Genomic DNA, 26,025 nt, shown 5'->3' on the forward strand with positions numbered 1-26,025 from the left:
TGAGGGTCAGAGTTAGACAACAACGTGGTCATTCAATTGTTCACAGATGTTTTTTTTCTCTCTCTCACCTTGTCTCAGGCCGACAAGTGCAAGCATTTGCAGTAGTTCATACTGTGCTGGCATCATTGCTGTAATTGCACTAACCCAGAACACTGTTACCATAAACATTTCTATACTAACCTTAATAATTCTAATGCTTCATGGAAGCAGTCTTGGTGCAGTTGCATTGATGTAGTAGATACTGCCAGCATAACTCACAATAATCTTGCAATCCTTACAAAGCCTGCTCTGTGCAATTTCCTTCTACTTCACATTATTTACTTGGTCTAAACTACTTGCGGTTTCATATAGTGATGAATACCAGTTAATTTAGTTCAAATAAAATAATCTCTTCAGATATTGATTGGTGCTTTGACTAATCCCCACTTCATGAGTCCATCTTGGGACCTGTTGGGAAGTTTCCCCATAATGCAGTGCTACTGCATGGCTGAACAAACTTCTGTATTAATATAACAAATTTCCACCTACACAGAGGTTTGCTGTGGATTTCTTACACTGTTACAAGTTTATACACTCTTTTAAACCATGATAAGCTCTACAGGCAATAAAAAGGACCTCTCCAGCAGAAACTGGAGCATTCAATGGAAAAAAAGAGTGTAGTCAAGAGCCTTTGTCATCTCAATTCCATTGCTGTTTTGTTTGCTTGTTTGCTTTTATTGTGAATTGTTGTGACTGCAGCACTGCCTTGAAAACCTGGGAGCTGGACACCCGAACTATCCTCATTTGATAGGGCACAGAAGCAGTAGAATACCTCTTCTTGGTGGGGAAGGAACAAGTCAGTGTTGAGAAGGCTGTTGGATCCCAGTATCTCCACCTAACTGACAGAGCTGCTAATAATGTCAGTATGCTGACATATAAAACTTGGATCCTACTAGATAGTGTCTTTTGGGCAACAGCCTTTCTCTCCTAACTCAGTATACTTTATTTCTCATCATTCTTTTTTTAGGTCTTCTGGTCTCGCTTTCTTATCCTCTGCCCATTCATTGCCACTTTTTTCTTTCATCTTCATCTCCTGTTTTCCATGTTCCTATTTATCCATCTCCCGTGGCTCAGTCTTGTCAGCTCCGTGTTTGACCCTACCAAGACGATTAGAAGCCTAGAGAGCGTGACGAGGAGAGGCTGGGAGAGTTGTGTTTGTCCACCCAAGAAGAACAGGCTAAATGGAGATCTTAATGCTGCCTTCAGATACTTATTGGTAATGTGTAAAAAAGACAGAAACAGACTCTTTTTAGAGGTGGCAGGATGAGAAGCAGAAGACACAGGTTGTTATATGAGAAATTATGATTAGAGAGAAAAAAAAAAAAAAGGGGAAAAAACTCCCCAAGTTGTAAGTGCCCAGAGAGTCTCTGGACTCACCATCCTTGAAGATATTCAAAACTGAACTGGCCAAGGCCTAGAGTAATCTGATGTAATTGGACCCTCTTTGAGAGGAGGGTGGAACTAGATGACCTCCTTTCCAACAAAAGCTGTTTTATGATTTTGTAGCAGTTGAAGTCATAGCACTGTAAGAGTGGAGTTAACATCCCTGCCCATGTTAAAGGGCGATTTGGGGCAGTCTACGAAATATGTGGCAATAATGCAAGTGGCTGTAATGCATCAGTTGTATTGACTACAGATATATTTATTTCACAGCTTTGAACTCTCATCAGAATGCACTGTGTAACAGCACTGATACTTCTCTCTCTTATGGGTGTATGGTACAGCTTATACATAGCCATGATAGCTAATAAGATGCTGTTTGATACAGTGAACAAGCCATATTAGCAAGCTAGAGAGGTCTGGCAAGCACTGTGCCATCTTTATCAGAAAGCCATTTCTGTGTCCAGGAAAGAGTGGAGAGGAGGGAGAAAAGAGTGAGCAAGACCTGAGAAATAGTCATCATCCAGATGATTAACTGACTTTCCGACCCAGCCGGTGCTTTAATGGCCTACTCCAGGTGAGGTACAAGAGCAGATTGCATGTAGATGTGCAGGATAGCACTGTGAGAAAGTACAGCTGCCAGTTATGATCACGTACTGTACTTCTGAGGATAATTTCTCTGAGTACACAAGTAAGGGTACTTCCTAGCTGAAGAGCTTTTGTCTGTGGCCAGACTACCACTATTTGGCTCTCTTGGCTTGTGACGTCCCAGGAAAGCCTCTTGGCCCGTTCCAAGATTAAGATCCTTTGTCATTTGTTACAAAATAACAAAGACCAAAGTCACTGAATGTAAAGTGCATGGAGGGGGGAGCCGGAATGGCTTGAAATGGGTTTTGTAGCATTGAAATGGAAGCATTCTCTGACCTTTCTTAATGCTAATTATTGTTTATGAAAGGGCAAGTGCTGCTAAATAAAAGATATACTCTTAATTGTGGAATTAACTGTAATTACATGCCATTCTGAAATATTTCATAATTTTGTAATTGCTTAAAGTGTTGGTATTTAGTGAACATAATTTACAGTAATTCCTTTATTCTTTCTTTGTCTAACCAATAATAATCTTTGTAATAGGTAATAGAATCATGAACTGAACAAAACTGTACACATAAGTGTTCAAAACATTTCTATTTGTCTTTTGTTTCAATAGGAATCCAAAACAAAGTTAATCTGATCAACGGGGATCAATAGAAAAGTGAGTGAAGATTCTTATTTCTTTGAAGCCGGTGAAGGCAATGAAATAATCCTCCTAAACAATGAAGGCCTTTAATTCAGAGTCTCAAACACTGAAAGGCATTGTGAAGTGGGATTTGCAGTGTTTCTGGTTTTAATTTAAACTGTACAAGCAGGTGCAGTAATGGGAGGTGAATTACTCTTATTACATTGTTGCAGTGCCATAAGACAAAAACCACAGAAAAGTCCCAGATCTGATTTATTAATGACTGGGAGAGTAAAAAAGTCTTAGAAGAGCTTCCTTTTGTCTTGCCCTCCATGCCCCCACCCCCAGTTTTAATGTATTCATCTTCTTCCTTTCTTTGTGATTTCCTTAGGTCTTCAAGGTGAAAGACAACTACGTACTTGGGACTTGGCATCCATGTGTCCTGGCCACCTTTGGAAGCAACATCATCCATTTCTTCAGCCTCCTGCTACTTGGTACGTTCACCTAAAATGCTGACTGGGCTGCAGAATTTTCTTCTGTGAATTTTTTGGGGCTGAGAAATGCATAAGGCAATGCAGGATGAGTCCACCACCGTGAGTCACAGATTGTTGGTTCATCAGGTGGGTAACAGCCAGCGGGTCAGGGACTTGCCAACCAGGACCCCGTCCCACCGTTCCTGAGCGAGGGGAGCAGGGAAGGCCCAGGGATGGCAGTGGGGGTCAACTGAGAGTCCAGAACACTTGGCATCACATGGTGATGAGGCAGGTCCAATGCATGTAAGTTGTCAAGGCAGGATCAGATCTGGTGGCAACAGCCAGTGTCCTACTCAGCCCAGTGACCACCAGACAGGTCCTGCAGTGAGGTGGCAGGTCTGACGTCAAGCTGGGAAGTCAGCCCGTGGGTCAGGGTCCAGTCCAGCAGAGTGCATGGCCGTGATGGAGCTGGAGAGAGGCACATCTATAGCACAGCTCAGGCAGGGACTGATGGCCTCGGGCTGAACTGAAACAGGGGTGCTGAGCCATGGGCAGGGGTGTGGGTGGCTACTCAGCCGGGGCTATTAAAGCCTATTAGTGCCCTTGGGGCCTTGATAAGCATGTGGGACAGCGGCTGATCAGTAATCTGAGTCCGGGAGTAGCAGGTGGATCTTTGCTGGAAGGTGCAGTATTGGACAGAGGACAGGATGCAAAGAGGGGCCTTCCGGCCCATGCTAAGGCACCAAACCAGGCTGGCCAAAGGAGAGCAGGAGGGACTCCAGTTATGCTGAAGCTGATGCCAGTGCCTTTATGGACAGCAGGAGGATGATGATTTCACTTTCTACATTTCTGTCTACTGCACCGGTTTGTGAAAATGTAACATGCAGTAGGAGCCCTGTTGTCAGTCACCATTAACTTGTTTGGGGTGAAGAGTGAGTTCTTGATAATCTTCTGATTTCTTCTGCCTCTTCTCTTGATTCCCTTACTTCATGTTCAGTTGGACTCTAGTTGGCAAAGAAAATATTAATATTAAATATTTATATTCAATATTTTTGGTTCCATATCTCTTACAGAAGGAATTGAGGATTGATTGATTGTTCTTTGTGTCTTGATCTTTCTTTTTTTTTGGTCTGTCTTTCATTGTAATGTGAGAGGAAGTTCAACTTCTGAACCTTAGGTTAAAAATGTTTGTCTTGGCCCCAGGCTGAACTTTCTGATTTTGGTATTTTATGGTTGTGTTTGTAGAATCTAGGAAGGTATAGATGGGCAAAATCAGGCTTACTGTGGGTTCACAACTTCAGTCATGATAACTGCTATCATTGTGAGGACCATTTCAAATGTATTTAGTTCACATGTTGTCTTTGGGGTTTTCTATCTACCTGCAAGAAAAAATACTGTCCTCCAACCCACCTACCTCCAGGAACCGAGGGACCCACAGCCACTAAAGCTGTCACATAAGATTGGTTTCATGGCATTGGGGGAGAGGCATGATGCCAGAGTGCTGTTCTTATCTTCAAATAGCATCTCCCTGAATAAGGTCCTCTTTGTTTCAGGAGCCATGGGTGTGTTTTGTATGCACTGTTCATTTATTTTTTCAGTTGCATGTTCAGAGATAACAAGGGTTGCACTAATTGCCTAAATAAGATTTGGAATTTAACAAATTATAATGTTCAATAACATAATTTTCTTTCACAAAAACAACACAGGTAGTGCTTTCCTAGTCTGACAGCACTGGGAACTAGAGTTGATTCAGAAGTGCAAGAATGAGATTCTAATAGCGTAAGAAAATAAAAAGTGCTATTTATCACTGTTTCAGTGTCACCAACTTGTTATTTTTATTGTTCTTCAGAATAATGGGATTTATTGAAGCAGTTTATCCTCAAGTCACATGATACATATTATGCATGAAGAATGAAGAGGATTCTAAACAGCAAAACATAAAAAAGCACCTTAAATTTGACAGAAATCCACAGCAAGGGGAGCTACACTTAAAAAAAAACCACAACAAAACCCAACAAAACAGCTATGCTATTTCTATCTGGAACAAGCAGAAAACAAGTATAAATGTAAAGGAAAAAGTTCAGTTATTAAAACCACACAAATCAAGATATTTGCATAGTTACTGCTGCACTGAAATGAAAGAAGATAATTGTGTATATGAAAAGTTTTCAACAGCTGTCTTTGGAATCAAATAAAGAATTAGATAAACATGCTGGCTGCTATGCATCTGGGATATATACACCAACACTCAATATTCAAATTGCTAAATGGTTGTTGGACACCTGAAATTCTATTGATTACTAAAGCTCAATAATGTCTGAAAGACTTGTTCAAAAGAGCAAGCAAGCAAACAAGCAATTACATAGTATTGGGAGTCTCAGTATATACAAAATTCACTATGATAAGAGTAAACATTCTCACCAGATAAATAACCTTAGTTCAGTGTGGCAGCAGCCATAACAGGAAGCCTTTCAAATGGTGATTACATAAAATTAAGGATGATACAGTGAAAAAGAGTATTGTAAATCAGACAGCAGGGAATTTCAAGGATCACAAATCCTTGCCTAATATAAATTACAGCAATAAATTCTAGCATGGAATGTTTCTTTTATAACAATGGTTACCAAGAAAATAGGAATTGTGAGCTAAAGTTCCAGGACATTTAAATCATGATAGTCTGTATAAGTTTAATTGTTTTATTTAGTTTCCAGTTTGCTGAAAAGTGAACACAAGCAATAGATATAAAACTATTTGATTGTATAAATTAATGTGTCTGTTTGCTTAGATTCTATGTTAAGTCAGCAAATAACACTCTTAATGTAGTTATCAGGGTAATTGGAAATAAATAGTTAAGCTTATTTCTTCTCTCATAGATTTTTAGCATTACCTTAGTGATATACATTCATGTATCAATAATTCCACTGAAAACTGTAGAAAAATACCAGTATAAAACTGGTGTGTGAGTCAGTCTCAGCACTTGGCAGAGGTTATTGTCCCCCGGATCTTCTCATTATTACAAAACACTCAAAACCCAACTGCTTGAAAGATCAGAATCGTACTTTAAAAAGAAAAAAAAAATTAAATTCTTTTAACTCCCAGAATGCTACGCCTTACTTTTCATCTCACTGGAGTTATTAGTCATCTCTCAGATGGCTTAACAGGGATGGTCATTGTACTGTAACTCTGGGATCTGATTGTGAGGATGTCCTTATGTCGTAATTAGAGAAAAGATATTGCCTCAGAGAAAACTGTAATATAAACATGAACTGCTCTGGCTAGCATTAATCTATTTTGATATGAAGTGATCTGGCATTATGGGAAACCAAAGAAGATTTTCTTCATGTGGTTTACAAGCAAAAGAAGAGCACTGCAAGACTACAGAAAAACACAACTCCAACAATGCTTATAATTTGGCCTGGGGTTGACTCCATAACACCTGCAGGCAACGTCATGCAATGCAAAATACCACTAGTGAATTTCAGTTCTCTGTGGAAGGCAGCTCATGGTGGATGTTGGCTAGCCATTGTGCCCTTATAACTAGTTAAATGCCAAAGCAATGTTTTGCTTAAATTAGCCTAGATTCCCATATATTTCTGGTCAAATACTCCCAAAAGAAAAATTCTTGTGTTGTACAAGGCATGTTTCTGTCCTTGGAGAATAGTCCAAAAAAACCGCTAGATGAAAAATTTCATCTCTATTCTTAGGATTAAAATTTCACTGCCCTTAAAGTCTTCAACAGGTCCTGTTCAACACCAGAACTTCAACTCTATATCCAAATATACGAGGCATTGAATGGTAACCAGTTTCTGCAATTTCCCCACAGAATGATTATGGTTTGGGACCAGTCTGTGACTACCCTGTTCAAAGAGGAACGAGAATGACAATTACACAATGAAGTGTACAATTACAGTGTCATCTGATGCCACTGACTGTGTGATATAGCTGATTATTTGTAAACATAGATTATACATAGATGATGCCCCTGAATTGGTCTGCAGTTCTTCAAGAAACTGTGAAGATTTGGACCCATTATTTATTGGCTTTGAGTACTTCCACAAGATATTCTATTATATATCTTTTTCAACATACTTTGGGGCTTCAGCTCAAGTAGATCCATTCCTGGAATAAGAAAGAAACATTAATAGTAGCTCTAATGCCTTTGCAGTGAGGCAAGTAGAAAGCATAATTTCTACAACTCATGGGATTGCTTTATACAGGACTGGTTGTACTGGGACTCGCTGCTGAGCAGTGGTGTACAAAGTAATCTCTCAGAAGATGCAGAATTGTGGCTTTCAATGCATCTTCTGTTTAGGTGATGGCAACATTGTCCGATACTAAGGGCACATAAAAAACTCATGTCTCATTTTCCTTTTGTATGATTGGAGCGAAGGAACGTGTTAGGAGGTGAGTGATTTCTTTGCAGAGAGTTTGTTGTTTAGTTCCATTACATCAGTAAGAAAAGAGATATTAAAGTATATTAAAAGATTAATATAACAATTTTTCCCTCTGTTTTTCCAATGTGCTTTTCCTTCACTGTGTCTGTTATTCATGCAGCAAAGACTTCATGGTACAGAAGGTGGTTTTTTTTATTTTCAGTGTCTAAGAAAAAGTAAGATATGAGCATAGAGATTAAATCAATGTGAAATTTTAAATATTGTGTTTAGGACAGTGGAACTGTACCACATATTCTGCAATAAATTAGTTATTTATATTCCATTTACCTATTACAATTTCAGGAATGCACTTCCACCAATTCTTGTATTTTTCTGTCATATACTTCAGGTCAGGGCCTTGACAAAAGAGAACTAGGTATTGCACTGCTGGATAGTCTCTTCACAAACCAAGGAATTACATTTCTAACAAGTCCTCAAGTGAACTTGTGATACTGAGTTTTGCTGGCTACCCTCGACTCCTGTGATTTCACCAGGGAATTGTAGAGAAAAATGAAAGCATGTCCTCCTCAATTCCCTCCTCTATGACTAAGCCCAGTGTCTGGGTTCCCAGTTCTCACTTGCAGAGCCTCGCAAACGTCAGTTTTCTTCCTGTGTTTTTTTTTTTTTTTAAAAAAAAAAGCACAGCTGATCTGCTGTCTACTACAAATAGCTGCAGATGGTAATAATAGTGCTGGTAAGCAACCAGGTGAATGCCAAACCTTCCTTGAAATGCTCCAGCCTCTACTGATGAGGAGGCTTGCATGCAGCACCATCTGTCAGGGGTGTTCATTTATCATTAACCAACTGGGAAGACAACATGAACTCAAATGTCACCAGAAAAGAGACAACAGCTCTGTTTTTAAATGCTGTACGCTTGTTTCAAGAAAAATTTGTGAACAGAAAGTAGGGCTAAATGTATTAAATAAATAATTTGCTCTGAGTCAGATTCTGCCATGTTTACTCAGACAGAAAAGTACTTTATTTAGCATCTGAGTGAGCATTTCACATGGAGTGAAATATTATCTGAACCAAGAGAACAGATCAGAAATTTGCATTATATTGAGGGAAATATCAGAAACTAACCATGGGAGACTGTGGTTAGAAGTCTTCCAGTAATGGTGGGTTGGTCACTTCATCTTAGTGTAGTCCATGCAGAAGGACTGTCTGGAGAGCTTATTACCCCATTTCTAAGAAATTCTTTGTTGTTGATATTCAAAAGATGATTTTCAGACACTTAAATCTCAGCCAATCTTAACTGAATTTTCAAAGGGACAGCAGGCCCCTCAGTGGTACCCTGCTGCATTCCTGCTTCCTCCTCCAAAACATATTTGAGGTTCCTGTAAGAATTGACACCAAGCAATCAGTAAGAAGAAATGCATATAATACATTCAAATGCAGGATAATGTAGGTTATGGAAGATTCCAGGAGGTTCCCAGTCCAACTTCCTGCTCAGAGCAGGGTCAGTTATCGAATCAAATCAGGCTGCACAGGGCTTTATCCAGTTGAGTCTTGAAAACTTCCAAAGGCAGACACTGCACAGCGTTTCTGGGCAACCTGCTCCACAGCTTCACTGTTTTCAACGTGATAAGGCTTTCCTGATATCAAATCCAAGATGGTGTATTTTTTTGTGGCTTTTGTTCTCTTAAATGACTGAACAGCTTCAAATGAAAATATTCTTTGTGTAAAAGAGGTGTTAGTTCCCTGTACCTTGTTTTGTGTAGGATTTGATTCAGAGGGCATTTTCCAAAAAATGCCTATTAGTCTGGGTCTGCCAAAAGAAGAAAATGGATATTTAGACACATGGGACCTTTGGGTACATCAAGGTTAGGATGGAGGCAGCAGAGTTTCTGAGGATCTTGACTCTGAAGGATGTACTCAAAATCTGCAATAGGTATCCTAGACCTTTTGCAGCTCTTTTCCTGTTCTTAGGCAAGTAAGACTTATTCTTAGTAAGAACATTCACAAGTTTTGTGGGGCTGGCACTCTTAAGAGCATGTTTGTGATATGAACAAAGAGAGTTTTAGAAGTGTTGATAGCTTGTGTATTTTCAGTTTTGCGATGGGAATCACATTAATGAGAACATCTGACTCAGAATGTTAATGCTTATTCTCATATGAGATAAAACAAGTAGACAAACTGATAACAGCATCACATTCATGTAGCTGATCTTTTCTCTTTTCCTTTTAAACAATGCACTGTTTCCAGGGAAAACAACAACAACAGCTATAAAACTTCCTCTGGACAGTTAATTAATAAATCTATATCAATTAACTTTAAACCACTGTTAACAACAAAAATAGAAGTTTAAATCAGCCATAAATTCAATTGTATATTCCATCCCCACCAGCCCCACTGTGATTGCTAACAGGGGGTGATACGGAGGGTTGGAGGCATCATATGGCATATTAGTTCACTGTTGCTACTGAACAGAGCATGAAGGATAGAGAGTTTGTGAAAACCTGAATGAAAACTTTTTAGAATTTTATATAGCAGCCATCATGTCTCCCTTTGTACTACACCTCATTGTCAAATCCCTTCACAATCAGTCCTGTGCACATTCTTCAGGGAAAATTGCACTGTCACTTTTGCAGTTAGAAAACGTGGTGTGCTGGGTACTTTGGAAGCGACATGCAGGTCCTAGACAGTTAATGTGACCCATCAGTGCTTGAGAAGCAGCCACGACTTGGCCATTCTGCACATAAATGACTCTGGATGCATCTGGCTGAGAGATGCAAGGGGTAGGCTGTTCCATGGGACAGTGGAAGAGTAGAAAGTGCTGTTCGAGGGGAAGTTACCTGGAGGGTAATAAAGCACAAACAATGAGCTATTACTGCGTGGATGAATTATACTGAAGGTAGAGGATATAGGTGATGTGGTTATGGATAAGGGGGATAGAAGATACGGGGAGGAGCCGCAGATGCGTACTGGTGGATAAATTGCCTTTACTGACACACCTGCAGACCTGGGCTGGATAGCACAGATCCCGTCTGCCCTTTGTCAGTGAAGGATACCTGTAAGCTCCAACATAAAGAGCATTATTGGATGGTAAGCTGACAAGAAATACTACTTTTACTGTAGCCCTAACCAACCCTTTTCACGTTGCCTGCCATACTACAAAATATCTACAAACAGCTTTACCTGCATTTTCCTGAACTTTCCTTCCAATTCACTCACCAACAGTGTTTAAAGGACCCATTAAAAAGGTTGTTCTGATTGAAGTGATAATGTTGACTGTGGTTCATGGTATTCTTTAGAGAGGCGCTAGGTTCAGGAATATATAAAATATGGCTTTTTTTTTTTTTTTTTTGTCGGCCGGGAATCAGGTGGCTTTCAGATGTGGTTTCATTTAGGCCCAGACCTGAATTCCCTTTTGGGGAATTTGAATGATATCAATGACTGTTTTGGTCATGCAAGGATTGTTGATTTGCCCTCTGGTTGTCTGGGCTGGCATCTTCTGAAATGTTGATTAGGGATATAAGTTCCATACAGTATTCCCCCCTTACTGTATCTATCAAATATTTTTTTCCTGTGGGAAAGAAAAAGCTATCAGAAAATCGCAAGCGATTAACATATTGTTAAAATCTCAGTTCTGAAAGTGGAAATAAACCATGAAAGTTCACCCCCAGAGCATTTAAACCACCTGTAAATACCTACACATTTCATTCCTGAAACTTTTATTGTTTTCCAAGTAGGAAGAATATCTCACTTGCTCCAGTCATCATAAATTTTAAGGCAGCCACAGCCCCATTATAATGTACCTTCCTAAAGCCTGGTCTTCTCTCCAGTATTTTTTCCTCCTTCTTGCCCAAGTTACAATGTATTTTGAGACAGAAAGGCAGTAACAGACAACTGTCTTTCTGTAAAATATAGTGAGGTTATTCTGTACAAATGGAATGAACCTCATTTTTTCATTTCAGATCAAAGTAGAAATCTTTTGAAGTTTAGCTATTTGATAAAAAAGGGCTTTATAACAAGCAGATATAGAAGTTAATAGGACATAGAGATATTTTCTTAAACTGCAAACCATTATTAATATTGCAGTTTTAACTTGAAAGAAATATGTGAAATGACACCGGAAATTAATTAGATTATTTCATCATTCTTTTACATTATAAACTTTGATACACTTGCATAGATATATAGGTACATTGATAAAAAGACACAAAGACAAACAGAATTTTAATGAGTGGGGAGCTTTTATCTACTATCACTTTGTGACTTAATTTTTTCTGTTTATACTGCCTATTGATTCCAGTTGAAACCTGCTGTTTTAATGTTGTTATTGATATTCTCTCTGGGTTTTCTTCTAATTCTGGCATTGATATTACCTTGATCGGATTTAGTTTATTTGAATTGCCTGTAGGTTTCAGTCTCCGGAGTTTTTCACTGCTTATAGACATGCAAAGATAAAACCTCTCTTTTTATCTAAAAATCCTTGAGAGACTCTGAAAGATACAGCCGTTTTCTGAGAACATTAAAAAGAAAGAGACAACAATCAAAAGGAATATACTTCTCACCCAGCCTATTCAAGACATCATTTCTATACACCCTGCATATTACCTGACACGCACAGACTTCTCATCTAGTTCCATTTTACATTTGGAAACGATGTGTGGGGAAATTGGCTTGTCATAAACTCACAAGTGGTTCCAAGCTCCATGTCGGGGGACGCACTTTCACCGGACCGTCTCTGGTCCTGGCTACTCTGGGAAGTGGACCTGCATAGAGCTCCATGTTATTTATATTTGCATCCTGGTGAAAAAGTAAGCTTTAGTACATTCTTCAAATGTGAAAAAAAATCTCCCTTCCCAATGAGAGAAGTCAATGTGCAAGGGTGAGTGGAGTAAATAAGGGAAAACTTACTATGTGTTTGGGCTAGAGGTAATTTCTGTACGTTGTTCCTGTAAGTTGCTATTTCCTCAGTTTCCCTGTGACTCTTAGAAAAAAATAAGAAAAATAATACTTCAAATTTTTTTTTTAAAAGATTCTAAACAGTTTTACCTTTCAAATTGTTAGGATTTCTTTCTTGTAAAACAAAACAAAAAAGGAAAAAATACTCATAGCTCACCTTTCTGCTTTTTCTCTGTCTCTGATATGTTTGCTTTATTTTCTTTCTCTTTGTAAGGTTTTGTTGGGTTTTTTTTTTCCTTTTCTTTTCTTTTCTTTTGACTTGATTTCAATCTTCATTTCCTTTTTGCTTTGTTTTGTTTTATTTTGTTTTGTTTTCCCCTGCTTTCTTCTTCCTGTAGTTCTATAGTTCATTTTCTTCTCTTTGTTCTGACTCCTTTGTCATCTAACAGTACATTTTTTTTTTTTTTGGAAATAATTATTTTGCAAGAAATAATGAACATTTCCAAGTCTGTAATTAAAGCCAGGTAAAGACTATGAATATATGTGTAAACATGTGCTCTATTTGCATGTGATTTATTTCCTCTGTCCAGCTGTCACAGGCCAGTTATATTAACAATCTGACATCCTATAGAATTCTTTAAGATCTAGCAGTCAGCTTATGCAGCATAGGGTATTCATAGACAGGAAGAAGGATCAGAATTGTTCTCATGGTTTAACACTGAATCATCTTGGTATCACCATAAATTTAATTTTTAACAACATTAATAATGACAATAGAAATGTGAATAGAATGGGAATGATAATAGAAAAGTGAATTGGAGATTGTGGCAAAAAATATTATTCCTTTAAGGTAGAGAGTGGTGGACTGTGATGGGCTATTGGAAAGCAGCACAGAGGGAAGGGAAGCAGTGTTTGCCTCTTACTACAGTCTTGGATCTGGATCACCTGCACAGACCCACCAGCACCGATGTCTACAGCCTGTATAGACTGTATTGTTACAGTTACTGCGATTCTAACAGAAGAAATGAAAATAGGTTGTAGGGCTAACTGGCAGGTCTATATGGGAAATGACAGGGAAGGAGAGAAGTTTCTCATTTGGGGAAACCTCCTGAAACACAGCCCCTCAAATCTTACAACCCTCTTACCTCCTGCTTGTATCTCCAAACACTTTTTCTTCAAAGTCCTCTGGTGCCTTGCAGCCCAGAGTCCTGACTCCCCCATCTCAGGTCTCCTTTCCATCCCCAAATCACTTCACTGTTCTCACTTGTTCAGAATAACCCTTCTCATTCATTCTGGCGCTCTGTTTCTTCTCCTAAATTCTCTTAATCTTTCTCTGCAAATCCCTTCCCAGTTTCTGCCTCAATCACTGCATCTTCCTGACTCTTCTCACTGGATTTCCCCCACCCTTCAGCCCACTGTCAGACACACGCATCGAACTCTTTCTTTCCCATGTTGCTGAATACATAGCAGGACTTCTCCTCACAAAGTTACATCCTTCTTCCAGCACCATAGTCACCCTGGGAGTCTTTCATCCCAGGGATCCAATACTCTATATCAGTTCTGGGAACCTGCAGTTTTGCTGCTGTACCAACCCATGCATTTGATGCCAGCCTTCACTATTGCATTCCTGTTGGTCACTGCAAATAGCAGTGCCTTCTTGGGCTTTTTTTTTTCTCTGAAAAAGTACACTTCTGGGTCATTTTCTCATCAAATGATTAATAGCAAAGTAGAAAAAGTATCCTAGCTTCCCTAGGCATAGTAGCCCTTTGGCTAGTGTGTTTCCTGGATAATCATAGAATTGTTTCGGTTGGAAAAGAACCTGAAGATCATCAAGTCCAACCATTAACTTAGCACTGCCAAGTCCACCGCTAAACCATGTCCCTAAGCATCACATCTACACGTCTTTTAAATACCTCCAAGGATGGTGACGCCACCACTTTTCTGGGCAGCCTGGTCCAATGCCTGACAACCCTTTCAGTGAAGAAATTTTTCATAAGATCTAGTCTAAACTGCCCTAGTGCAACTTGAGGACATTTCATCTTGTCCTATCACTTGTTACTTGGGAGAAGAGACCGACCGCCACCTCACTACAACCTCCTTTCAGGTAGCTGTAGAGAGCGATAAGGTTCCCTCAGCCTCCTTTTCTCCAGACTAAACAACCCCAGTTCCCTCAGCTGCTCCTCATAAGATTTGTGTTCTAGACCCTTCACCAGCTTGGTTGCTCTTCACACCTCAGTGTCTTTCTTGTAATGAAGGGCCCAAAACTGAACACAGTACTCGAGGTGCAGCCTCACCAGTGCCAAGTACAGGGGGAGAATCGCTTCCCTAGTCCTGCTGGCCACACTATTCCTGATACAAGCCAGGATACTGTTGGCCTTCTTGGCCACCTGGGCATACTGCTGGCTCATGTTCAGCTGGCTGTTGCTCAACACCCCCAGGTCCTTTTCCACCAGGCAGCTTTCCAGACACTCTTCCCCAAGCCTGTAGCGTTGCCTGGGGTTGTTGTGACCCAAGTGCAGGACCCGGCACTGAGCCTTGTTAAAACTCATGCAGTTGGCCTCGGCCCATCGACCCAGCCTGTCCAAATCCGTCTGTAGAGCCTTCCTTCCCTCAAGCAGATCAACACTCCTCCCCGACTTGGTGTTGCCTGCAGACTTACTGAGGGTGCACTCAATCCCCTCATCCAGAACACTGATAAAGATATTAAAGAGAACTGGTCCCAGTACTGAGCCCTGGGGGACACCACTTGTGACCGGCCGCCAACTGGATTTAACTCCATTCACCACAACTCTTTGGGCCCAGCCATCCAGCCAGTTTGTTACTCAGCAAAGTGTGCACCTGTCCAAGCTGTGAGCAGCCAATTTCTCCAGGAGAATGCTGTGGGAAACAGTGTCAAAGACTTTATTAAAGTCTAGATATAGACAATAAAAGATGGAGAAACATCTCATGTTTCTTCTCAAAGAGCAAGGCTTATAGGACTGTCAGTGAGGTGGGTAGATGTTGTGGCCTTTAGGATATGTACAGCTCTATTGTAGCTCTTTGCTCTTAATTCGGTAGCCCCTCTCCAGCATGCGTTCAAACAGGCAGGTGCGTATACCTTGGCACCCCAGAAACTGCGATTCTGTGTGTGAGCAAAATCTGGGGAGTCATGTTGCACTCTTGCTTACTGAGAATGGGGATGATGGTGAAAGTGCTGCTATTGTGTTCATTTAGCTCCTCCTGGTACAGATTTGCTTCTGATGAGGAACATGCATGGATGGCAAGAAAACCCAACAAACAAAAAAACCCCTCCAAAACCCAAATCAACTCCACAATAAAACTCAAGATTTATCTCAGGAACTCTTGTTATAGACAAAACCAATGCTGTATAGTAACTGGGAAATAATAGAATAGGAAGGAAAGAATATGTGCTTGAAGGAATAAGTCTAAAAATCAGAGAATAATAAGAAAAGACTGTTTTCTGCCTTAGAAGGTTTATCAAGAAGTGACAAGGAAGCACTGGGGAACTAAGAGAATGCCTCTTTTCAGAAGTCATGGAGTCAAAGTGTATCTCACATTGAAAGTGCCACACAATCTCAGATATAAATGAAGGTAATAATATTTAAAAATGTTTTTGCAGCAGGCTATAAAATTTGCTTTTACATTGACCAAAAGGAGGACAAACCAAGGCTGAATCCTGCAGTATTGCTTTGCCTGGAAGACTGGAGTTGATGAGACATAGTATTTTCTCAGTAAAGATTTTTACTTAATTTTGATAATGTTCAGGTACTAGCAGATACTAAGAGATGATCATGGAAGAGAGTACCAAGTGATATTCTGACTTATCCTCCCAGGTGTCAGGAAGCAGACAGATACACCATACAAACCATCATTTTCAATGGCCCAATGCACAACGTTATCCTTGATTAGACTTTTTGAGCTCATTTAGTCTTTGACACCATGAGAATAAGTTCCACAGTTGAAACGTGCATTTTGTAAAAAAACAGTTCTTTCTGCTACCTGATAATTTCTTTAAATGCCCCCTTGTTCTTCTGTAACAAGAAATAATGGATGATTTTTTTTTTATTTGTTTTATCCATCCTCTTCATAATTGTGTAGACAAATTTACATCTTTTCCAAAAAAGTCTGTGAGGTACTCTTTCCCATATCGGAATAATCTTATACCTCTGATTGTCTTTACTATTCTTCTCTAGCTTTTCTAGTTCACTCTTCGCAATACTGCACACAGCATTCAACATGTTGGTCCAGCATGAGTTTACAAAGTGTCATAATGACATTTATTGTGCTGTTTTCAGTTCTGTCCTCAATCTTACTGATAGTCTCTGAGCACAGCATGTACTTAAGTATGCACAGTAACTTCAGGATCTCTTTTTTCAGGTTCTAACTTCAGATGTTTCTAGCAATTATCTAAGAACTAAAGTAAATTCTCTCCTTGTGTATAGTTAGATATATTTTTCCTATGTGCATAACTGTGTTTATTAAGACCCAATTTCATCTGACATTTTAGAACCCAATTAGTCAATGTCTTGAATTTTCCATTTCAGGTGTTGCTCTCCTATATCTCTTCCTTCACCAAACCATTTTCCCTCCTTCCTTTCATCTTTGTCCTACTGTCTTTCACCTCACTCATATGTATTTAACAACATATATCTCAGTACAGCACCATGTTCATCATTGGTAAACCTTTGATTGGTTCACCTGATGAACTTCTGAGACTGAGCATTTATTTCTATTTGTTTATTCTCCTACAACCAATTATTTATCAATAAGAGTACCTTATCTTTCAACTAAAGCCAGCTTAAACAACATTTGGTGAGAGACCTCAGGTGTGCTCTATCAACAAGATTATCTTACCTCCCTACTCATTGACCTCTTCAATAGTTTTGGGAATCATGACTTGTTTTTACAAAGTGGAACTTTTTATTTATGCCTTCAACCACTAATTCTGTTTCTTACTAAAGTTTCTACCAATTTGCCCATATGGACAATCAAACTTACTGCTCTATAGTTTCTGGAGTAATTTTTAAAATCCAGCATCACATTTGCTGTCTTCTATTCCTTCAGAACAGAGGTAAGTTAAACAATAGGCTACACACTTCACTTCCAAACTCTTTTCCAAGCCCGGTTCATTCTCTGACTTGTCACATTTTTCTCTTTTCTTTTCTTTTCTGTTCTGTTCTTTTCTGTTCTTTTCCTGTTTTTAGCTGTGATAGAGTGAATTTTCTTTCTAGTAGCTGGTATAGTGCTGTGTTTTGGATTTAGTATGAGAATAATGCTGATAACACACTGATGTTTTTAGTTGTTGCAAGGTAGTTGTTGTGTCTGCACTAAGCCAAGGCCTTTTCAGCTTCTTACGCCCTGCCAAGTGCAGAAGCAGTTGGGAGAGCACAGCCAGGACAGCTGGCCCAGGCTGGCCACAGGGATATTCCCTGCCATAGGACGGCATGCTCTGTGTGTAACTGGGGAACCTAGCTGGAAGGCATGATTACTGCTCGGAAACAGACTGGGCATCGGGTTGTTTTGGGTTTTTTTTTCCTTCTGCATGCAGTGAGCAATTGCATTTGTGCATCACTTGGTTTATTATTATTGTTGTTGTTATTATTGTCACTATTATTTCTATTATTATTATTCTCTACCTTTGTTATCCTATTAAACTGTCTTTATCTCAACCCATGTGGGGTTTTTTTTCCATTCTCCTCCCCATCCCCTTGGGGGTAGGGGGGCAGTGAGTGAGCGGCTGCCTGGTGCTTAGTTACTGGCTGGGGTTAAACCATGACAATTTTGTTCTAGAAACTGCTAAACCGATAGTCCTGTTTGGGGCTTCCTACCAGTTTTACATCAGTGTGAGTCCAGTGAATTTTGGGGAGCTGCTCGTGCTTTGCTGGTGTGTCAGAATACCAGTAACATACCACATGGAAACTTTTGTCTCCATCCATTCCCTCTGTATCTGCATTATTTACTTGCTCTTCTCCATTTCATAGTAATTTCAAAAGTTAATTGCCAGCTTCCTAATAGGTAAACAGTTAATCTCAGGTTGGCAGGCATTGAATCAACTCATCTCAGACTCTACAGCACTAAAATAGTCTGTTGCAGACTGGTTGGCAGTATTTATTTGCTGACTGGCAGTTAAATATTTAATTGTTGGATTCACTAACCATTAACTGTATTACACAAAAAAAGTTTAATAGCTTTTAATTTTCATATCAAATTACTTTTCACATTCATCTGTATTCTGCTTCCTAAGAAGAGTTAGAAGCCTCAGATGTATCAAATCCAAGACAACTATAGAATTCTGGCACCTTTTAAAGAAGTCAGAAATATGCTGTATTCCAAATATTCTCAAACACGTCTTGTCTGATTACTTTCAAATATTCATGCAAAAATATCCCAGTCTGAGATAATTTTACAGTATTAAAACCAAAAGGCATTATGAGTGGTGCCAGGCACCTTTGCTGAGGTGGAAGGATCACAGAATCAGAAAGTTGTTTAGGTTGGAAGGGACCTCTTCAGGTTGCCTAGACCAAGACCCTGCTCAAGCAGGGTCAGCTAGAGCAGGTTGCCCAGGATTGTGTCCAGTCAGGCTTTGAACAACTCCAAGGATGGTTTTGCTGATCTTGCCTTTTCCTTCAGTTCTCCCCCTGCTGTCTTCGAGGCAGGATGGAAAGGTATGAGTACAAGGAGCAGGGACCATCTGGAGTGCAGGACTGGGGAGGAGGAGGAGAGATAAAGAAGGACACAAGAGGCCTTGGTATGAGCAGAAGTGGAGACTACAGCTGAGGATGTGGAGGCAGAAGGCAGAAGTCTAGCAGATGGCAAGAGCAAAGACAGGATTCTGGGGAAAAATAAACAGAAAAAGCAATTTTAGAATATTGCCTATCCAGAATCTGTCATGGAAACCAGATGTGCTAACCTCTACGTTTTCTGTGGTCATTGAACATATTTGAAACCCACTGGTTAAAGTGTGCATCATATCAATTTTTTAATGGTTAATCAATATATTCAATCTACTATCATCAGCACTTCTGCCATTAGCATGATTGGAGAGGTCTATGTTATGATTCCAAAAGTCCAAATCCTGATGGTGGCCTAAGTATTAATACTAATATAGGTTCAAACAGCAGATGTTTCATTATTATAATCCTTAAAAATCTGTATGAAAAGCATATTGAGATTGTAAAGTCAGAAATACAGGTACTTGAAACTGCTGAATCTAAATATGTGCACTTGCTCCTGCTTTTGTCCTTTTCTCCGTAACTATTATGCTGCATCCTTTAATGACAAGATCAGACACGGGAGAGGCAAGACAGGGCAGAATTGTGTGACCCATACCTCACTGACTGCTGAAGATGTCTTCTCTGAGGGTGAACCAGGTTTGTGTGCCTGTTGTCTGTAGCATCTGTGCCTCACATATCATGGTGAATAGGGCAGGGGGATGCAGAAGACAGCAAGCGCAGCCTTACAGCCAGAGAACGTGAATGTCTCTGCCTCTAACTGAGACTTATACTAGATGTAAAGAGTGACATGTAATCATTTCAGTGGAGCAAAAATCCTGGCTTTCTCACACTCTGTGGATGCCTATGCAGGGCTCTGAGGACAGATTTGTGGAAGTGTGGAATTGTTACTTCTGGAAACTGAAGGAAAATTTACTGTTCTACCACTATCTGGTTTTGAACATTGAGGGGAAAAAAAAAAGGAGAAAGAAGAAAAAGTAGGGTCTAAATCTCTCAAGTGAGTTTGTTGGATCATTTTGACTTTTTTTCCCCTTGGATTCCCCACCTGTAAGAGGATGATAATACTTTGCCCCTTTTCATATGGATACTGTAAAGAAGTATAACTAATTACTGTTCATGAACACAGTTATGTTCACAAAGGTAGAAATTGCTCTATATATAGTGTGTATTTGACTGCTTTTGCTGACATCATGCACGCAACTGAGCACTGCGAAAAGGATTAATTCAATGTGACTACATCAATCTAAAAATTAGGCATTTAGTCTAAGTTCATGTCAACGCAATGATCAGATGATTCATCCTATTCCAAGCAGACACTTAGGCGGAACAAATCACACTCTGTAGATGCTGGACTGTCTGTCATTGATGGCTGAGGAAGCAGAGATGACTAGTTCAGACCAGATACCTAAGTTTATAAGCTTGTGATGAGAGTGAGGGTCAATAACCATTTCAACAGGTTCCTGGTTTTGGGAACTGGACAAACTGTTTTTGGCTAAAACCTTTCAAATTAAAGTTTGACAGAATTGTAGGCAACTGAAAGGGAAGGCCTTGTATTGTGCTGGATAATATAGCTGGAGGAATTGCCCTCTGGTGCACTTACAAACTAATGAATGGAAAGTGTGGAAATAAAAAAAAAGGTATTTCAGTCATGAAGAGCTTCTGTAAATAAGATCAAAGTGTTTCTGCTGTTTGTCTGTCATGACAGGGTGGGCACCTTAGCCCTATAGACATATTCCATCACATATTTTTACACCATTAGAAATCATCAGTTTATATTATTTGCTGATGTTAAAGCATATAAAAAAAATCAATGTATTAGCTACCGTGTATAGTTACACAATGTATGTTACGTATGGGCTGAATATCATGTCTGATGATGGAAGAAGTCTGTTTGTGTCTAATACTGTTCCCTGGAGAAATTGTTCAAGAGCTGTTCATCCTTGTGGAAAGATTACTCTGATATCAGTAAGACTTATCTGCTGTGTAAGTGCCAGTTGAGTTGTAAAGCTTCTCTAGAGCATTTTATCAGGTGTTCTTACTCAGCTACAATGGTCTCTATGAGAAGAGCCAAGAAACAAGGCTTGGTTCTTCCAGTTAAAATCAGTGAATCTGGTAAATGTTGTTTTTCTTAAAAAAATATTTTTAGTGTGATGTAAAGTATACCTATCCATCCCCTTCTTTGCTGTCACACCACACAGATATTGAAACATACAGCATTTCTGTTTTATTTAGTTTGTTCTCTGCATTAATGCTGTATTTTACTTCAGAGGAAAGAAAAAAGATGTGCTAAAAAGGATCTCCATCTAAAGAACTGGTTTTCTTGTGCTTATGCCAACAATTTCATCTTGGAAATTCTTCAAATTCTATCCTCAGACAGATTTATATATGGGCTATTCACTTATGTTTCAGTGAGAGTTTCACACTTTTATCTTACAGAAGAATTTGACCTCTGGGTTTTGCCTCTCTTAGGAATAGTTTAGGAATATTAGCTCTACTATGCCCTGAAAATATTTCATGCCCATTGCTGCCTGACTGAGAGTAATTCAGGAACCACTTTGTAAGAGACTGAAAGTGGATTTTGTAATCCTTTTGAAATCTTTCCTTTTTTTGATGTCTGTTTTTTAATCAAATTGAAAACAAAATGTAGAAAAAAGTCAAGACTGTTATAATATAATACAGGGCTGTTAGCTAGTGGTTGACAGTGGAAATGGAAGTTGAAAGATAAAAGTTCTGTTATAGCCTCAATTACAGTTTGGTTTTTGGTTTTTTTGTTTTTTTTTCCTACAGCTTGGGAAATATCCCCTAGGAACTTAACTGTTCCCACTGTTGTAACTAAAAGGAAGAAGTACATATTTTTTTACTACTGTTTTTTCAGCTATCAAATGAGGTGCTAATTTTTCCCATCTACTGGTGTGTGATGGTTTTTAGATCTCTATTTGATTTACTTGGAGAGTTCTGAGTAGGTGGAGTTCTGTCTCCCTTGATATTACATTTTGTGTATTTTTGTACTTTTGTTCTGTAAGTTGTTTTATTGGTGTAATGGGATTGTTCACGACTCTTTTACTGCTTGTGAAAGAAGGCATCACAATTAAGCTTTAAGTGGGTGTTATTATAGTAGCTGATTTTTGTCCCTATTGATCTTAAATGTCTAAGTAGTTCTGGGGAGGGTGAAGTAAGAGATGTTTCTCTACAATTTTGGGGGAGAAAGAGTTGGTGTGGGCATAGTAACAAAGCAGAGGAAAGAAACAGTGAAGAAAAAAGGAAGCTGAAATCACTTCTTCCCTTTCTTCTTTTTTTTTTTTTTTTTCCCCTCAGAATTGCACAAGCTCTTTTCCAGCTAGCAAAATAAACAATTAAAGGAGTTTCTGTTTGATATATTATTCAAGTTAATGAGCAAAAGTACGTTTGTCACTCTCATAATGGAGCTGAGAGAAGGAAATCTGTTTCAAACTTGTCATTGTTTGATGCAAGGCTGAGGATTAATATTCTTGTTTCAGATCAAGAGTATCCCATTTCAGTACAACAAGTTTCTATTTTGTGAACTTATGTTATGCAGAAATCATGGTGTTCACAAACAGGATTACATAAAAATAATAAAAGATATGAAACAAAAACAATTTAGTCATTGCTGATCTAACTTTTGTGTATTAAATTCTGAGAAAAAAACCCCACCACACACCACCTCATAAAAAATGTGCAGTAAGATTATATAAAATTGAGAAAATGAATTAAAAATGCTGATGCAACATAAGACATATACAGAAATAAGCCAGAGTATATATTGTCTTTAGTCTTCTTCTGATCTATTTGGTTTTTAATACTTCCATAAACTCCCAGATAGTGGACTTCACATTTTTTTGTACTAACTAAACCATTAACCATCCATTTCCTTCATGGACTTCTGTGCACCCTTCTTATCAGCACCTAAAGTCATACAAGCACAAGCTATACTTTCTAAGATGGTTGTCCCGCTAATCAAAGACTATTTAACCGTGGTTGCATCAGCCAGCTGCAGTTTCCAGATTCTGCTTTGAGAACAACCCCTCTAAAGCACATATGTGCTTTATGTGTAGAAAACAGGAAAAACCCCTCACTTCTGTTCACTTCTGTTCATCAATTAGTTATGCAAATAGTAACTGAATATTCAAAGTTTCACTCAGATTTAGATAATCTTTTCCACTTCATTGTTTATCCGTTAGGATACGAGTGGAAATGAGTCAATACTTTTTGGTGGCTAAAGTTCAAATCACATTGAGCTATTTAAATAAGAGGATTTTTTTTTTTTTTTTTAAGATATAGTAGACATCTATTAATAACATCTAACTCCTAAATGTTATTTCTGGCATCTCCTGGTGTTCCTGGACTGTTGGCTTCTGGGTTGAGTTTTAATTTGTTAATCTGCACAACATTTGAAAGAGCAATCTATAGCTAATTGCGTATCTTATCAGAAAAAGTGTAGTGTGTGTCTGAGAAGCTTTGAATCAAGTTTTTTAAACTCTTCTTTTTTCTGTGCTATCTTGCTTTCTAATGCTATTTTTGTCATATTACTGATTCCAATAGAAGTCTTTCCATTGTATAGTAATATCCTCCCTTGGCAACAAGTTTTGGGTCAACAGAGTTGAAAAGCAAGTAATATTAATAACTCTAATTAACATCCTTATAGGCTAAATGGAATGGAAGGATTCCTAATTCCTCTTTGGAATTTATAATAATTTACCTGCCAGTTGACCTAAAGCATCTAGCCAGACCACTATAATAAATGAGCATCTCTTATCAGTGTTTGCGGACGAAGGAATTATTTTCCATTAGTGCTTATTGATAATGGCGATTAGGCTGCGTGTCCTACTTCTGTGGAGAAGCTTACAGACAGGAATTTTACAGTAAATGCACCTGTGAGCTCCAGAAGTTACATCAAAGCACCTGAAACATCCCTGCTCCTGAGACATGCGAATCACCAGAGCTGTCCCCTTTCCCGCTTCCCTCCAGCTCACAGAGCCACCCAATCTGGACGGCAGCTTTTAACTTTGAGGGTCTTAGGGTTGATAAAACAGTAGCAAGTGTCCACTGTGCCTAGCAGTCTTTGTATTGTTTCCCCTATCCTTTTCTTTATATGCAGTAAAATACTGTGTAAATAAAATCTGTATATAATATGTTCTTGCCTGAGGGTTTTGGTTGATGGTTTGGGGTTTTTTTTGGTACTGCTTGTAACATGTACCTAAGGTTTACTGTACATAGTAATTTAAATTTATTTGCACTGTCTGCAAACCCCTAATTTTTGTGTAAGTGCAAGAACAAAGTGTTGGTCTCATTGATCCCTTAATTAGGTGTAACTGCTAAGTGTTACTGAGAATGGGACACTATTAAGCAAAACTCTCCTTGTTATAATCCCTCAAAGATGTATACTTTGGTGCAAGGTAAAAGGGTATAAACCAAAAGGTGTAATAGTATACCAGAATAAGAAACCCAGGGAAAATAATCACTGTCATGTAAAAGCAGAGCTGGGCATAATCTATAATACTAATGCTTTTTATATGTAGGTTACTGTATGTGAAATGCTACAGTAATTGCCTCCTTAAAGTATTATCTTGATTTCTCATGTAAAAACCAAGCTGTACACAGTAGCATGAATAGACGCAAATGGTCTTTTTTTCAGCATGTCTGTGGAAATGATCATGCCAATTATCTTTTGCTCTTAAGCTGAATTTAGTTGTTATTCAGCATGTTTTTGTAGCATGTCTGGTGGTGTCACAGAGGATTTCCATCTGGAGACAGCATGTGTCTTTTTCTAGGGCTTATGTCAAAACCCAAGTTACTGAGACAGAAATTCTTCCAGTACACGGTGCTAAGTGAACTCCTACTCCATTTGATTAATAGCCAGGTAAGCTTCTGAGGATTTCTTTAGGAATTACAGTTCTCTGCTTCTTTGGAGTGTTGCATCCCTCGAAGCTAATGCCATCTGCAGAGGGGCAGCCCGGGAGCACAGGTTGGAGGAACAACTGTCTCACAGGAAGGAACCAGCAGTGCAACTAAGAATTAAGAAAATGCTGTTAAAGGGAGCTTACTTGCTTCTAATGAGCTATCTAGGTTATACTGCCCTCACTAGGGAGGGTGACATAAATCCCTCGATAGGAACTTGCCTTTCTTGAGAATTACTATCCCACTGTAAGCATCCAGGCCCGTGAGTCTGTGTCGATACATCCGAGTGGGTGCACAAGGGCTCAGACCTTGACATCCTTACACTTGTTCGCACAGATGAAATTTACAGTGAGAATTAAGGGCTACAAATCTGGCTCCAAAAATTGCCTAACCAGGTCTCTTTCCCAAAAGTGGCTGAAATCAAGGGGAAGTGTTTTGTATCAGGCTTATGGTTTGAAAAAGGAAAGGTGAGCTGCTGGTCATTCACTTCTTCCTTCAGGCAGTTTTATTTAACGTATTGCTGAGAAAGAAGCATTGCTTAAAATTAGAAAGATCACTTTAGAAAGAGATTCTATCCCAATTTATTTTGGGACTTGTGATCTGCCTTTCATTCATTCATTCATTCATTCATTACTGAAGTTCCAAAGTAACAGCCAAACAGTAATTCAGCAGACTTCATAAGGCTTTTCATCCACCCACTCCTAAGACCAGGCATGGGAAAGTCCGGGTGGGTATGCATGTTTGTGTGAACACAGCACAGCTGGAATGATGAAGCCTCTTGCAGCACATGTCTAATGTCCAGCTGCCCAGGGGCAGGCAGGGATCATCTTCACAGCCACTCTGCAGCTGCCATGATTTCAGCCACTGTGTCTGTGTCACCCTGTATCTAATTATTACACCAGAGGGTTGCAACATTCCCTATACAAGGAATCTTTGAGTCCTAGCCCACAACTCATAAGGGAATTGCTTCCCACAGCTTCTCTCTG

Source organism: Balearica regulorum, chromosome 2, assembly GCF_011004875.1.
Source record: "Balearica regulorum gibbericeps isolate bBalReg1 chromosome 2, bBalReg1.pri, whole genome shotgun sequence".
Taxonomy (NCBI): Eukaryota; Metazoa; Chordata; class Aves; order Gruiformes; family Gruidae; genus Balearica; species Balearica regulorum.